The following is a 16019-nucleotide window of genomic DNA, read 5'->3' on the forward strand; positions in this document are numbered from 1 at the left end:
TATATTTAGTATTTCGGTGTCTATACGAAAGTATAGTCCGTCTGCCAGCTCACAAAGTGTTGCAGTGTGACAAAGCGAAGGGATGAGGTGAAAATGAAAGGAAAATAAATTGGCGAAACGGTGGAGGGTGAAAAAGACGAGTGGAAGATTGACGGAACAGAGTTTGGGAAGATGCACAAGGTGGGAAGAGGAAGATGACCGAGGGAACAAGGGAGTTCAAGAGAGCTGGTCAGCTTCTTTTTATTTTTTAGGGGGTGGGGGTCGGCGTGAGAGAGGGAGAGAGAGGGACACTGTGAAATGTTGGAAAAACCTCACAATTGATGGTGTTTGATTTCTACAGTAATTACCATTCCTCTGGCTCCGTGCGATCCCCACTCCCGGGCCTATCTTATATCCACGCCGCATTCCATAGATGACTGGCTGGCCCACTTCTGCTCCGCACTGCCCACGGACTTCTGAGGGAGAGGTGGGGCTGGTGGGGGGGGGGGGGTTGAGACAAAGAAATAATACTCAGTGTTGTTCATTCAATCCATTTAGACCTGATGCCGATTCTAAAAAGTCTTCTGAAAAAAAAAATATATATAATTATGTTGCAATTCTTCTGCCTACACATACGTCATGTCCTAGTATGAGCGAATAGGGGAAGGGGATCAACGTCACGTGATGCCATTTTTTAGCCCAAAAAAACGTCAGCTAGCTGTCCCGAAATCGGGCCAAACAAAGGTGCTTATTGGTCAAAAACCCAGATGTGTGTCTCAAAGAATATATCGTCTCTGTCGGGTGGAAACCTCAGATGTCTAAAACTGTGACTTTTCAAGAATCACATTCAAAAATAGCAAAAGTAGCAGATCTACAAGCTCAAAATGTGACGCAAAACCACACGTTTTGAGCTTGTAGATCTGCTACTTTTGATGCTTTTGTGTGAAGCAAGAGCCTAGTCGGAGAGATTCCTCTGTAGAAGAGCCCATGACGTGCTGGTGAAAGCCTAAGGGAAGCCAGCTCACCGAATAATCTACTGAAGACCAACGCAAAAACCAGAATAGGGACCTGGAACATCAGAACCCTATATGAGAGCAGCAAATCAGCTCAAGTGGCAAGAGAGATGAGGAGATATGACATCACAGTCCTTGGTTTATGCGAAACACGATGGAAATGGAAGTGGCCAAACCAGAACTTCAGGGAAGAGGAAGACCATCATCTATTCCGGCCATGAAGACCAAGGCCATGACCACACCCAAGGAGTAGCGTTGATGATGACACCAGAGGCCACAAAGGCAACGATGGCATGGGAACCAGTTTCGTCTCGACTCTTGTCAGCGAGATTCAACTCCAAGGGAAGAAAGTGCACAATCATCCAGCTTGTAGATCTGCTATTTTCAAAAGATTTCGAGAACTTGAAATGGGATATTCTGCATAACGAGTACTTTTACTTTTGGTTCCTTAACTACATTTTGATGCCAATACTTTTGTACTTTTACCCAAGTACATTTAGAATTCCGGACTTTTGCTTGTAACAGAGTATTTCTATGCTGCAGTATTGATACTTTTACTTAAGTAAAAAAATATGAGTACTTTTTCCACCACTGGGCGAGAGAGAGCAAGAGAGGGCTGGCGTGAAGAGAGAAAGGTAGATGCACAGAGAGAGGGAGAAAGGAAGAGAGAGAGGTTGAACGATGGCCAGACTTCTCACACAGATCTTGCAGCCTCCATGCTGTGCAGTGTGAGTTGACTTGGCTCCAGTCATTCAGAAAATGACCGACTCACTCTCCTCTGTCAATAACTCCTGAGCAGAGCAGCGTGGCGGCGATAGGCCGGCCAAATGTATACAGTACCCTGATGTAACCCAGAGTTTCCCAAACACTGAATCGGGACCCATCATTGGGTCGGGGGACAATTTTAATGGGTTGCGACTAAATATTCCTTTGTTTTTTATTTCCTACATTTTGTTTTAAATTATTATTATTTCAAAAAATGTAAAATGTATAAAACAAATGCAAACATTTTTCAAGAGAATTTCATAAATAAATACGACAATCAAAGAAATGTCATGACTTTTAAGAAATATTGAAAATAGCATGATATTTATAAGCTACAAGCAGACCTTGTGGCGCATTGTCACTCGTTGTGACGCGATGTGAGCTTGTAGATCGGCAATTTTCACCACTTTGGGTCCCGGGGAGACATCAACATTTTTTGGGGGGTCAAGCTAAACAGTTTGGGAACCACTGATGTAACCCATCACAATTATCTGCCTTTGGATCACTGACTTTACAGTCCTGCTGCTTGGCTCACTGGCACAGCAGCTCCTGGTGTGAGTGTGAATCTTCGATGTGTGTGTGTGTGTGTGTGTGTGTGTGTGTTATCGTTTGAATGTGTTTGTCTGTGAATGAGGATACATATTTATGCATTATGTAACTTTGCATGCCTGTAACTGATTATGCTTTGTGTGCGTGCGTGCGTGCGTGCGTGCGTGCGTGCGTGCGTGCGTGCATGTGTCAGCGTGTGGGTGTATATGTGTGTGTTCTATCAACAAAGAGACAGATTCCAAGTTACCATGTCCAGAAAAGTAGGCTATAGATCATTCGGTCCCCTGATTCCCAAGCACCTGGGGGTCTTGGGGCCCGGCCGCTATCCCACCATTCTATGCATCAATCACAGCCCTGTTAGCCAGTGGGAGGGGGGGGGGGGGGCTATACATCCTCAAAGACTGACTATAGAGAGCAAATGTCAGATATTGTGCAGAGGGAGCAAAAAGCTTGAGTGCATTAAACCATTCAATCCGGGGAACGCATCTCTGTCACTTTCGATTTCTTTGGCTATTTTTATTCTGCTATTTTTGAAAAATCAGCGGACATTTGTAACTCAAATCTTTGCTTCTGGGGGTCCCTGGAACTAAATATTTTACAAATGTGGCAGGGTTAGGGTTAACCCTATCACAGATCTACAAGCTCATAGCTCGGAACTGCTATGAGCTTGTAGATCATAGCAGTTGCTATTTGCTATTTTTGAATAGCCAAAGAAATCTTTAAAATGACACAAACGATGCTTCCCCGGTCTTAAAGAGTTAAACACACTCAGGTGTGCGTGCGCACACACACGCCGCGTAAACTGACTCGAGGACATGTTCACCTTCTAGCGAGGACATCTGGTCCTCACAAAGTTGTAAGAATACACTCACGGTAGACACAAACACATACACAAAACCATAACAACAAGGTCAAGAAGTGGGAAAACGGAGACGTTCGGAAACAAATGATTTTGGGGTGCTTCCAAATCCATAGACGCTGTGTGTGTGTGTGTGTGTGTGTGTGTGTGTGTGTGTGTGTGAGTCACTAGCAGCAGAGTACTCGTCTAGACAGAATACCCAGAGGTACTCTGTTCTGTTTCCTCTCCGCGCCTACGCTCTAATGTAAATGGACTGGCTGATTGACTGGCTCCAGGGGAACATGTATGAATCTGGTTATCTAATATTACCGGCCCTATATGCCGTGTTATATAGGATTAAATATTCCTTTGATCTGTTTTCATGTGTTTATTCAGGGTTCATTTGTAAACCTCTTAAAGGGTAGGGTAAGTGATGTTGTTCAGTAACAGGGGTCTACCTGTCTCTCCAGCTCTCTACAGTAGTAAACAGAAGGGATGCCAATTGTATCGAATCAGGAGCGAGAAGTCATACAGGATACAAGATAGACAATAATGACACAAAGAAATTAGCAGCCGAAATTGGAACTGGAGCACTATAAAATGTAATTAAATGGGTTCTCTCTCCTGATTGGCTGAAATTGTCAACCCACCTGAACATTTATTTTCTGTTTATTAAAGAGCTGGAGAGACGCCTGTTTCTGAACAAACACTCCATCGTAATGATTGCTAATATAGTGCTTTAACCTTTTACCCCAAAACTTCATAATAATTTTAACCACTTTAACCATATTTTATACTTTGGCTATTAAAAAATAGCAGATTTACAAGCTACGAGCTTGTAGATCTTGTTGCTTGTAGATCTGCTATTTATGAAAAATCGTGAAAATCTTTCCAAATCTTGGATATATTTTTAAAGCGAACATTTGTAACTCAAACCTGTGCTTCTGGGCGTCCCTGTAACAAAATATTTTGATATGGGGGTCCGAGGCCAAATACATATAATTTTGGGGGTCCTTGACTTGAAAAAGTTTGAGAACCACTCATTTACAGTACCAACAATTAAAATACAGCATTAGCAGTTGTGGTGCAGGGGTAAAGCACCTGCCCACCACTGTGGAGTATAGGGGTTCGAATCCACGACGGTGCATACAGTTTGGCCAAGTGTGTACAAACATGCAGTGGCGGCCGTTTTGTGGTGCCACTGATAGAAAACCCATACTGTACATTTTTCCCATAGAGTTTTCCTAAGATATTTATAGAAATTATTTTTTTAAAGCCTGGATCCAAGCCATCCAGGCTCCTGGTGAATCATGACCATAAAACATTTGATTCTGTGTAAAAACAATATTTGAATATTTAATGATTTTGGGGGGTTTTCAAAAAAGAAAGTACAAATACATGGGACCACAATGGAAATATTCAATCAATCAATGGAATCAAATGGACCCATAAATAACGCTATAGATTTCACTGTGTGAGAATAGTGCGTGTCGATGGGGGTGAGTGCCCTTTTCTCTGCCCCCCAAAAGTTATGTGCACGGCCCTGGCTCACTCGCTTTGGCTTTCATAAAACCACGATGTGATGATGGATGTCTTTTGTAAATGCACATTCCTTTCCATCTGTCAATCCCATGGCAGGGTTTCAATACCAAACAATTGAACACAGACTTGGTCCTTCGCGCTCAAGTTGGATATATTCTTCAATAAGATGTCAGGTGATATCTCAGTTTCATTTTGAGACATGTCAGTTCCAAGGCACTCTTTATGTTGCGTTGAGTCAAGTGGGAGATTCTAGACATCTCACTCAGGGTGAAGAGAACAGTGCCAGTACAGTATCAAGTATTGAAGTGAGCTGAATACCAAAACGCGCGCCCCAAAAGGCAGTCGCCCCGGGCAAATCCGATGACCTCGGAACGGTCGCCACCAGGTATTCCTAAACGTAACCTCAGTAAACTATGCCTGAACCTAACCGTGTTCCTAAACGTAACCTCAGTAAACTATGCCTAAACCTAGCCTTATTCCTAAACGTAACCTCAGTAAACTTTGCCTGAACCTAACCTTGTTCCTAAACGTAACCTCAGTAAACTAAGCCTAAACCTAGCCTTATTCCTAAACGTAACCTCAGTAAACTATGCCTGAACCTAACCTTGTTCCTAAACGTAACCTCAGTAAACTATGCCTTACTATGCATAAACCTAGCCTTATTCCTAAACGTAACCTCAGTAAACTATGCCTAAGCCTAGCCTTATTCTTAAACGTAACCTCAGTAAAACGGTGCCAAAACCTAACCTTATTCCTAAACTTAACCTCAGTAAAACAATGCCTAACCCTAAACTTATGTCTAACCTTATCCTCAGTGAAACAAATAGAAGAATACAAGAACCGCTGGGGGCGAGTGGTCTGCAAAAAAATGGGGGTGAGTGTGTTTTGGGGCGAGGCTTCCGGTTACCAGTGAGCTCTGTTGAGTTCACAGCAGTGGATTCCCATATAAACGGGGGAGAATGGATAAAAAGAGAGGGCGGTCTTCTGCTGGGAGCCCCCTGGGAAGATTGTCGACATTGAATATTTAGAGCAGTGACGTCTGTGTATTTAAGTAGGGATGAGGAAAGTCTTTTAAGCCAAAATATAAAAGGGGAATACGAAAGTGAGAAAACAAACATTGTGCATTCAGCTGTACATATCGGTTGAAATATGGATATGAAACACATTTCCCCAGTAGAATGTTCAAGGACAATAAGCTTGCATTCCCCCTCCCCTTCCCTCAATGTCTTTATCCCTCTTTTCGATATGAATTGAATACTTGAAGGGGGCACGGTGGCGCAGTCGGTAGCGCTGTCGCCTCACAGCTAGAAGGTCCTGGGTTCGATTCCCGCCAGGGACGCTGTGGGCGCTGGGGGCGTGTTCTCTCCTCCACGTCATCGGCGCCCATACCCTAGGTGGGGTTGGCGAAAGGGCCTACTCTGTGTGGAGTTTGCATGTTCTCCCCGTGTCTCCTAGGGTAGTTAATACCCTCACAAAAACATGTAGTAATCCTGGTCACTATACTGCCTCCCCCTGGTCAGCCGGGGCGCCTGATGGAGGAGAAGGGAACTGGTTGGAATAACGTGTTCCTTCCACGCGCTATGTCCAACCAGGGAAACTCCCCCCTGTCGGGTGATAAGAAGCGGCCTGCTTGCTCCTCATGCATTGAAGGAGGCATGAGCTTCAGCTTGGGCTCTCCCTAGGCTGGCAGAGGGTAGGTAGTGCCCAGGATTACATAGGCAATTGGCACTGGGTGAAAAAATGTGGGTTACAAAATCGTGGGATAAAAATTATAGAAAAAAAAAAAAAAAAAAAAAAAAATGAATTGAATACTTGGTCAAACAATGATGAAAATGCATCACTTTTGTCAGACGAGAAAGTCTCTGCCAAGCTGTTCTTGAGAAGCCAGAATAAACGTTGGAAAGCCTAGTAAGAACGGCCGAGAATAGCAGACCTACAAGCCCACAAAGCGTCGCATCTGCAACGCTTTGTGGGCTTGTAGGTCTGCTATTGTCTGTGCTACGACGAAGTATGAATTGGGGTGTATGAATTGTCTTATCAAATACAAAAGGTGACAAGCACCAAGGTTATAGGTACACAGCTTCCGGAATGTTTTTACAGCATGGCACCGAACAGTGTTTCCCAAACACTGGGTTTATTTTCAGACATTTAACCACTGAAACCCCCAAAACTTATACAACTTGACCTTCTTTGGCTCTTTACTTGGTCTGCTCTTTCTTTTCTTTTCTTTTTTTTACCTCTGCGCCAAATCTCTTCACCGAAATACAGTAGCCAATCTACAAGCTCACAAGATCGGCTGTTTTCGGCAAATGTTCCCACCAGAATAGGGATGCCCTAGGTTCAAGTAATTTAAAAAACAGCACACAGTTCCGTCTTGTTTCCATTTGTGGGGGGATGATCGATACTTCTGTGAGGAAGGTCAGAATGGTGCCACAGTCTGCTGTTTACTGAGCACGACACCGGCACGCAACAAAGTATAAATCAGGCTTTAAGGCAGAAGATGGCTAGAGCAAGCATCGGGAGCCTGCAGAGTTCACACTGACTTTGCTGGAGTGCCTGATGATGCTTATTGCTATGGATACTATTAATTCATTGATGGTTTTTGCAAAGGGGCTGGTGAAACGCTCCCTTGGAAGCGGCTTTGATCAGCCTCTACAGGAGGGGACAGGAGCGGTAACGGCTCTATGAGGTCCAACAGTGCCGTGCCAAAAAGGTCACCATGGAGAATAACAGATGGCAGGGGGAAAGTGTCTGTCAAAGGTGTTGCATCCAATATACCAGGGTATTCCAACTGGGGGCCCAAATAATTGGCAAAACACTAAGATTTAACATTGACAGTATAACATTAATATTTAGAAACATTCATGTTAAAAAAGTCATTGCATTTTTCTATACAACCTTTCAAAGTGGGTTTTCAGTTAGTATGAGTTGCATTGATCCAAGTCGGAACACAATTGATTGATTGATCGTTAAAATAAACATGCTCTGAGAATGCACACGGCCCTCCCATCTGACCACTAAGCCAGATGGGTGGGCAGCGAACACTTTTGGAATTTTCAAGAGGGCCCTGATCCAGAAAAGGTTGCAATATATACTTAAATGAACTTGAGCTTAAAATTTAAATAAAATGGCACTCTATGTGTTTTGTCACTTGGGGCCCTTTTACAAACTCATTCTGAATACAGTCGTCTCTACTTGTCTCGTTAGCTGTTGTTTAAAAGTATTAGTAGCCTACTATTCAACAGGTAACACACCTGAACCATTTATATGCAGACCTATTTTAATTTGTGTTTCACTACTCAACTGATGTGACTTGTTGGTGTCTGAGCGTGATTGGACGACATCAGAATGGTTGTTTTTATCTAGGTTTTGTAATTGCTACAGTAGGTTATCGACTTAAAAGTCCATGATTTGTTGGACGTAAGAAATGATTGCCTACCTCCATCGTACTGTTCCTGCTTTATGCTATGAGGCAACATTGGCCACAGTTACATGGACACTCATGTATTCATTCAGAATGAATTCATTCCGAATGAACTCATTCTGAATAGAGGAATCTGATCCACTCACCTGTTTACATGGGACCTGAATAAAAGTATTCCTCGTTTACACGACCAAAGCATTCATTCAGAATATAACTTTTGACATGCGCAAAGTGGTTCCCGCCTACGCCCAGGCATGGACCAGGGGCCACTACCCGGAGCAGAGCTTCCCCTGGTGGGCATGGGAGGAGGCAATAGCCCCCTTGTGCCTCCGCGGCGGAGGTCTATCGGTCGTAGGCAGGCCGGTAAGCAACGCACCGACTCCTGGCCAGGCAGCGTTGTATGCGGTGCAAGCCTGTGTTCCTTTGTCATCGCCGTTTTAATGCAAAAGTAGCAGATCTACAAGTTCAGACCAGTTTCTTTCTTTGTATTGGTACCAGACACGGTAAAACGTAGGCTAGCCTATAGTATTTGTCACATTTCTCATGTAGGTACCGTACGATGATGTCATCGCGCATTCGCACATGGTCATTATAATAATAAACAATAATACTTAAACACCGGATCGCTCATGGTCATTATAATAATAAATGGAGAGAGAGAGAGAGAGAGAGAGAGAGAGAGAGAGAGAGAGAGAGAGAGAGAGAGAGAGAGAGAGAGAGAGAGAGAGAGAGAGAGAGAGAGAGAGAGAGAGAGAGAGAGAGAGATGAGAGAGAGAGAGAGAGGAGAAGAGAGAGAGAGAGAGAGAGAGAGAGGAGAGAGAGAGAGAGAGAGAGAGAGAGAGAGAGAGAGAGAGAGAGAGAGAGAGAGAGAGAGAGAGAGAGAGAGCAACACTACAGTCTATGAAACAAGGCACGCTCATTTATGGCAAAAGTAGCCTACAAAAGTATTGGCATCAAAATTACTTAAGTAGAAAGTATAAGCTACTCATTATGGCCGAGTGTCACGTTTTATTGTATTATTATGAAAAGCTTTGAAACATGCTGTAACTCATTCACTGTAATGAAAACCCTCTTTCTGCGCCGAGTAGCGCGCGGTGCGCACACGGGGTCTGTCCATAGAGGTAGGCTATAATATTACGGGTCTGTCGCCCTAAAACACAATCGCCCCGGGTCAAAATCCAGCCACCATGGAGCAGCCGTGGATGGCCCGCTCAAAAGGTGCGTGGGGCGGGGTGTTTTGGGACCACCGTTCTAGCTGCCCATGTAATGAATTGATGAAGTAAAACTCATCTGTTTTCGCTGCAGTTGCGCCCTAATAATGTTGTTTTCATTTATTTTTGTTCACGTATGCTATTAAATAATGCAGCTATTGCAGTATTGGGCCTTAACAGTGCGATTAAAAATGTATTATGTATTTGGCCCCTCATATATAAAATAAATAAAATAATAAAATAAAATCTGATTTAAAATTGAAACTTGCATGCTGATCAATGCGTTTCTGCGTTTACGTGTGGACAGGATTTAAAAAAAAAATCTTTGTCATGTGGCCAGGGATTCTTTTAAAAACTGAGGACTAAAATACCTGTTTAGAAAAAGATCCCAGCAATCCTCAGAGCGTCCGTTCTCCTGGACAAGTCTGGGCTTAACCATTACAGGCTTATTAAATGACGCTATTAGAATCATTAATTTTATCCCGCAGGAGCGAGCGCTTCTCAGCACCAACCGTGGCTGAATTAGAGATTTGATAGGTCATTTTTGGACAATTCTGACAGCCCTACTAAGCACAGACATGCGCAAAGGAATGCATGTATTCCAAACGGACAGGAGCGTTTGGAATAAAGTGTTTACATGGTCAATTCCGATTGATTTAACCCGATTCAAACGGTCTATACCACCCCTCCTATTCCGAATGAAAATGCATTCGGGTCAGACTGGAATGGAATATTCTATTCCAATTGGGGTGTTTACATGAGCAAATCTATTCGGAATGAATTCATCCATTCATCCATTCCGAATAGAAGTGTATTCATTCCGAATACAACTGTCCATGTAACTGTGGCCATTGAGAATTATAATTTTGTCAAACCGATGCAGACAATAACATAGCATTTAGTTTATTCATGCACAGGTTTTCTGTTTTCTAAAATTCATCTATTTCAATATGTAGAGTCACTCATCTCCTCTTTTACTAAAGAAAACAAATCCATCATGATTTTCTTTCAGGCTTCTGTTCACTGTTCAGAACTATTGCAAGAATGGGCTGCTCCCTTTTTTAAGGAAGAGCAAGGAATGCCTCTCTGCTTGTAGCTCTATTTCTTAAAGGTGTTCCCCCCCCCTCTCCCTCTCTTTCTCACTCTCTTTCTCACTCACTCTCTCTCTCTCTCCGACTCACCCTTCTGTTTTTCCTCCCACTCCATTGGCAAGACAAGACAAGCATCAGTGTCGAGGCACTAGTCTAGACTTTTGCGTGGGAGCTGAAGTCAAATAGATTGAAGAGTTGCACTGGTCGCTGATTAACTACAGAATAATGATAGACTGCCGTCTGCTCGGCTGTAATGAGGATGGGCTGTAAGATGGCTGAAATATTTCTTATTGTTGAGAGAGAGAGGGCAAACCTGAGGAGAGGACTGGAAGTTTTGTCTTGTGCCGTCATCCACAGTGGAACCAATACAACTCCCCCCCCTTTCATGTCTGGACTGGTTATGCAATGGCCTGTGATGGGTCCTGACCCCTATGCCATTGGTTTGGATAACAGACTATGCCGTAGGACATTAGATTGAATGAGGGCCAAAAGATATTGTGTTAGAGAGAGGACAGGTCACAATTTCTGTCCGTTTATTTAGCACACATCAGAGGTCATGACAGATGGGGGGAGGTGTGTGTGTGTGTGTGTGTGTGTGTGTGTGTGTGTGTGTGTGTGTGTGTGTGTGTGTGTGTGTGTGTGTGTGTGTGTGTGTGTGTGTGTGTGTGTGTGTGTGTGTGTGTGTGTGTGTGTGTGTGTGTGTGTGTGTGTGTGTGTGCGTGCGTATTGCTACAACTACTGGGTCAAACTCGGGTCAGGGGTTAGACATGCCGCTGTAACTTTGGAGTCTTCTCACTGAAGTGAGGAATGATGGGAGAAGAGGAGGGTGGGATGGAGGATCTGAGGCTTTTGAGGAGCGTTGAAGGGCTCCCCCAGCGGTCTGGCATTTCACACTCCTCCCTGCAGTGAAACTCCAGCACCAGTTCCCAGCAACTCCTCCAAGATATGGACCCGGCTGAGACGCAGATGGAGCGAAACCGAGAAGGAAGAGAGGCCGACGCGAGGCCGACTCGGAGACGGAGCGAATAACTTTGAAAAAGCAAATCAAAAGTCAGACTGTGTTTGTTTTACAAGTCTGTGGCGTGACTTCTCTTTCGTGTTCGTTCTCTCTCGTCCTCACGCTTTCTTCCCTGCATCTACCTCTTTTTCCCACAGTCGGTGTTTTTCAAATAAACATTCGACAAAGACTTTTTTGGGGGGTTGGGGGCAAGGGGTTGTTCTGACAGGTGCCATGGCGTTAAAAGTTCCTTCCACTAGTGAGAAAGGCTGAGATCCCAGGCCACCGCTGACATGCAAGGCTGCACCCCTTTATTTGAGGTGTATTAGGTGTAACCCTCCACTGTGCTCTGGGGGAGATGCTATCAATAGTACAGAAGAATTCCAAAGCCTTTCCCCCCTGCGCTCCTTCATCAAACCCAAGCAATTTCTGTGCATGTTTTGCATTCCTGGCTCACATTGACATACCTGGTCAAATTTGTCCCATACCTCTTCCCCCCTCAACGTAGCCAATGAAGGGAATCGACACGGAGCGGTCGGAATAACGTTGAGGTGTTTGAGTGCCGTTCCACAGGAGCAGGGCGTCTGGCTGTTACAATATTATGGTGTGTTAAATCTCAGGTTATATAAGGCCCCAGATGCATACAGTAGACTCAGACTTATGTGCGACAGGTGTCAAATAAAAATAAGTATTAAAGGTGCACATTGTTTCAAAATTATCTAATGCCTAGGATGTAATTTTCTGATTATGAGTGGGCACGTGGTTTCCTTAGAGAAGTTCACAGCTTATAAAAGCTACAAAGGGGCCATTAAACCTGGCCCGAGGAATAGAGTGGCTTATACCTGTGTGTGTGTGTGTGTGTGTGTGTGTGTGTGTGTGTGTGTGTGTGTGTGTGTGTGTGTGTGTGTGTGTGTGTGTGTGTGTGTGTGTGTGTGTGTGTGTGTGTGTGTGTGTGTGTGTGTGTGTGTGTGTGTGTGTGTGTGTGTGTGTGCGCGTGTGCGCGCGCGTATGTCTGCGTGCGTGTCTGTCTGTCTGTATTCCTACGTACTTGCCTGTATGATGTGTGCAGTATGTCACAGTTTGTGTATTCTAGATTTTCATTTCAGAGTGACATTAACACCACTTACTGCGATGGGCGTTCTAGTCTAATTCAATTAACCTCCTCACCTCACCCAGAGTGACTTCACTCAGTGTCAACCTGAGCAGGGGGGGGGGGACAGGCCAAATAAACTAGCTAGTAATGGACGTTTGTTTTCAAAGTGCTGCTCTGCCCAATTGCCCACATAATCACATGAATCCTAGCGTCCCTATTCTTGGTATATATGTCATAACAGGCGAACATTCAGCAAAACTATACAAGGATTCAGCAGAAATAGCAGCGAACGTCTATTTTTGCTATTCGGTGTACAACAAGGTTTATTAATAGCCTACCTCTATGATACCTCTAAGAAACTATGATTATTTCCGGGTCAACTTTTACACATTTCGAGTTATGTTACAGGTTCCACTCCAGGTTGTGTACTACGCTAAATGATCTACCCCAATCACTTCTCTGTCTTCCGATTTTTTTAAGACATCCTCTCTTTAAACTGTCAATCTGGCACGCTTGGAAATGTTTTCAATCACTTTCCTGAGTCATATTGAGCTTATCATTTTCTTTCATATTCTGCCGTAATGTTACAGGGTAAATGCAAACGGTCCTATTCAAGGTCTTTTTTTGCAGCGACTCAACAAGCGTGACCATAAGGGTCGGATAATGAGTATCACTTCGGAGTTTCAGTTTCCCGTGGTTCCACATCTGTAGACATAGGTAAAAGACATAGGTAAAAGATTCAAAAGAATACACATAGACATGATTCCACCTTCTGTAAATGAATGTGTCTCTGACACTTACTTTCCGGACACATTGTAATTGAACGATTTGAACCTCGCAAGGCCTTGACGGCGACAAATGTTTCACAGTTCATCATTGTGCAAAAGTGCTTTTTTCATTCATTCAACCTTTATTTATTTTCTCTGGGATACATTGAGGGCAGAGCCCTCATTTTCAATGATGCCAAGATTACAGAAGCATATACAACAGTGTAAATAATAATGATAAATAAAAAACAACAGGATAAACAAGTTATGTATGTGAAAAAAACAGAATAAAACAGTAATAAAGACAGCTTAATTAAAACAGTGACAATTTAAAACAACAAGATTAGCTAGCAAGTTTTTAAATTGATCCAGTGAAACCATGGAATCCATTTTAAAAGTGCGTTGTAATTCATTCCACGTGAAGGGAGCGCTACAACTGAAAGCTGTTTTGCCTAGCTCGTGTTGGCCTTGGGGACCAATAATGGGATGTATTCCTGAGAGCGTGTATGATGGGTGGAAGTATTTGGTTTTAACAGTAAAATATATGTTTTCCCGCCTGTGGCATGAAGTGATACGGAGAGGTAGACGGGAGAAGAGAAAGGGCCCATACCACAACAAGGGCCCAGGCCAGGACTGAAGGCTTCTTGCTCAGATTATGGTGTCGAGTGTCCTTCTGATGGCTTTTGATCATGTTTGATTATGCTTTCAGCTCCTCCACTCACAAATTCCAGTCGTGTGACTCTGGCCTGGGGTGTCTCCTCTAATATTTCCATGGACGCACACACACTCACTCACTCACTGAACACACATACGTACTGTACATACAGTACATACTGTAAATACACTTGTATGTATGTACATGCACAACCGTGCACATACATACATACACATACCCATGGCTACATCCACACAAGAAACCTTAGTAGACATGTGTACTGTATGTACAGTATTTGCCATTGTGTTTACATCCATTTAGTGTTTTCGTTTTATTACCTCCGCCAGGCTGGAACAGCTGGGGATGGGGATTACGTTTGTCGGTCTGTCTTTATGTTTGTGTGCCTTTTTACGTGACACTTTGCATGCTCAATCCCAGTACACCATGGGAAATGGCCTTGACCTCGACCCCAAAGTGGCCTCATGGTGGCGTTATAACAGTCCGCTTCACGTTTTGGTCTATATCTCTTGAGCCGTAGGTCGTAAAATCAACTTTTGTCTCCCCTGGATTCCTTGGATCATGACGCAACTCTCCATATAGGCCACACCCATTTCAGCCTGACTCTGCCATTTTGCATTCTCCTCAAAACAAACCTTTGGCTACGACTCCTACATATATTTTCCCAGCACTCAAACAAATCGGTACACATTCTCTCTGGTGTCATGTTCTCAAGACGTATCAGATATTTCTTCATTTTCATTGGCTTCCAGACATTGCGTGTGTGGCCTGCTTTTGGCAAAAAGCAGGCCACACACACACACACACACACACACACACACACACACACACACACACACACACACACACACACACACACACACACACACACCAAATTGGGGGCAAATGGTTTTGTGCATTATGTAACAATGACCGCCAAGCAGGGTTTTGATACCGTTTGCCTGTAATTGAGGGCAGGGCTTATTTCTTACAAACAATGCAATATATCAGAAATGCAACATCCAGAAATACACAAATTGGAATTGGGCCTCTGTAGAGCGCACCTACAAAAACGCTTTCACTTCTGCCTATAGGGGGCGCCACAAAGGCAAACATTTGTATTGTCTGTAGCACAAACTCTATTACCCCCGCAGATTCCTGATTCAGTGTTCCGATGCCTGTTGCCAGGCATGGCAGAGATCTGTGAACACACATTTGTACAGTTGTTAGTTTTACCACTGATCATAACCAATGATTATGATAGACTTAGCCTGGCTAAGTTAGATAGCCGCTCCTCCTCCTACTGCCGCTCCTCCCTGCTGTCGCTTGAGCCCTTTTTTACTGGCCTTCTTTGGGGTGACTGGTGCTCTGCTGGGAGACATGTGCGACAAGAATTGAAGCAGCCGCTGGTTTTCAACGTCTATACGACAGACTTCAGTATTGGTAAAGGAGTAGTTCTTCTTGTACATATTCATATCTTCATCCCCTTCAACGTCCTCGGGTCTGATAACATCCTCTGGCTGCTTCTGCTGCTGCTGTTGGAGACCTCCATCATCTGCCATCTTGACAATAGATCCCTGGCTCCTTTCCTCTTTATTCATTTGTTATTATTGTCTCCGCCAGGAGACTATGTTTTCACTTTCCGTCCCCCACCCCCTCGGGCCAAGCTAACATTGGTCAAGCCTCACGTGACACGTGACAATACGTTGAAAGAGTGTGCTCTGATTGGCTAGTGAGACGCATGACGTATCAGCGGCCTATAAATAGATGTGTCACTTTGAAAGAGGCTTAGCCTCTTTCAAAGTGAGGTAAGACAGGAGTAATCACGAAATGGCTGAGAAATGGCGGAGTAACACTTAAGACAGGATTAATCAAGTAACACTTAAGACAGGATTAATCAGGAACAGTACTGGCGGAGACCTGTGCTCCGAGGAGCACATTTTCTGGTTTTAAAATGATATTCTGTATCTCAAATATACAGTATGTATGACCAAAATAGCCTAGTACTGTAGACTCTAACTAACACTTTTATCCTATGGAGTTCCTCCTGTACACGTTACCTGTTGCTGGATGTCATTAGGCCATGTTTTTGTGGCAT

At 43.8% G+C, this 16019-nt stretch overlaps 1 protein-coding gene across 1 annotated transcript in view; it reads left to right on the top strand.

The window, feature by feature from the left end:
- Nucleotides 1-16019, top strand: part of trappc3 (trafficking protein particle complex subunit 3) — a 787905-nt gene that overhangs the window by 56175 nt on the left and 715711 nt on the right. The gene's annotated exons all lie outside the window — the stretch shown is intronic.

This window comes from Gymnoscopelus microlampas (assembly GCF_963454915.1).
Source record: "Gymnoscopelus microlampas genome assembly, chromosome: 15".
In the NCBI taxonomy this organism is placed as follows: Eukaryota; Metazoa; Chordata; class Actinopteri; order Myctophiformes; family Myctophidae; genus Gymnoscopelus; species Gymnoscopelus microlampas.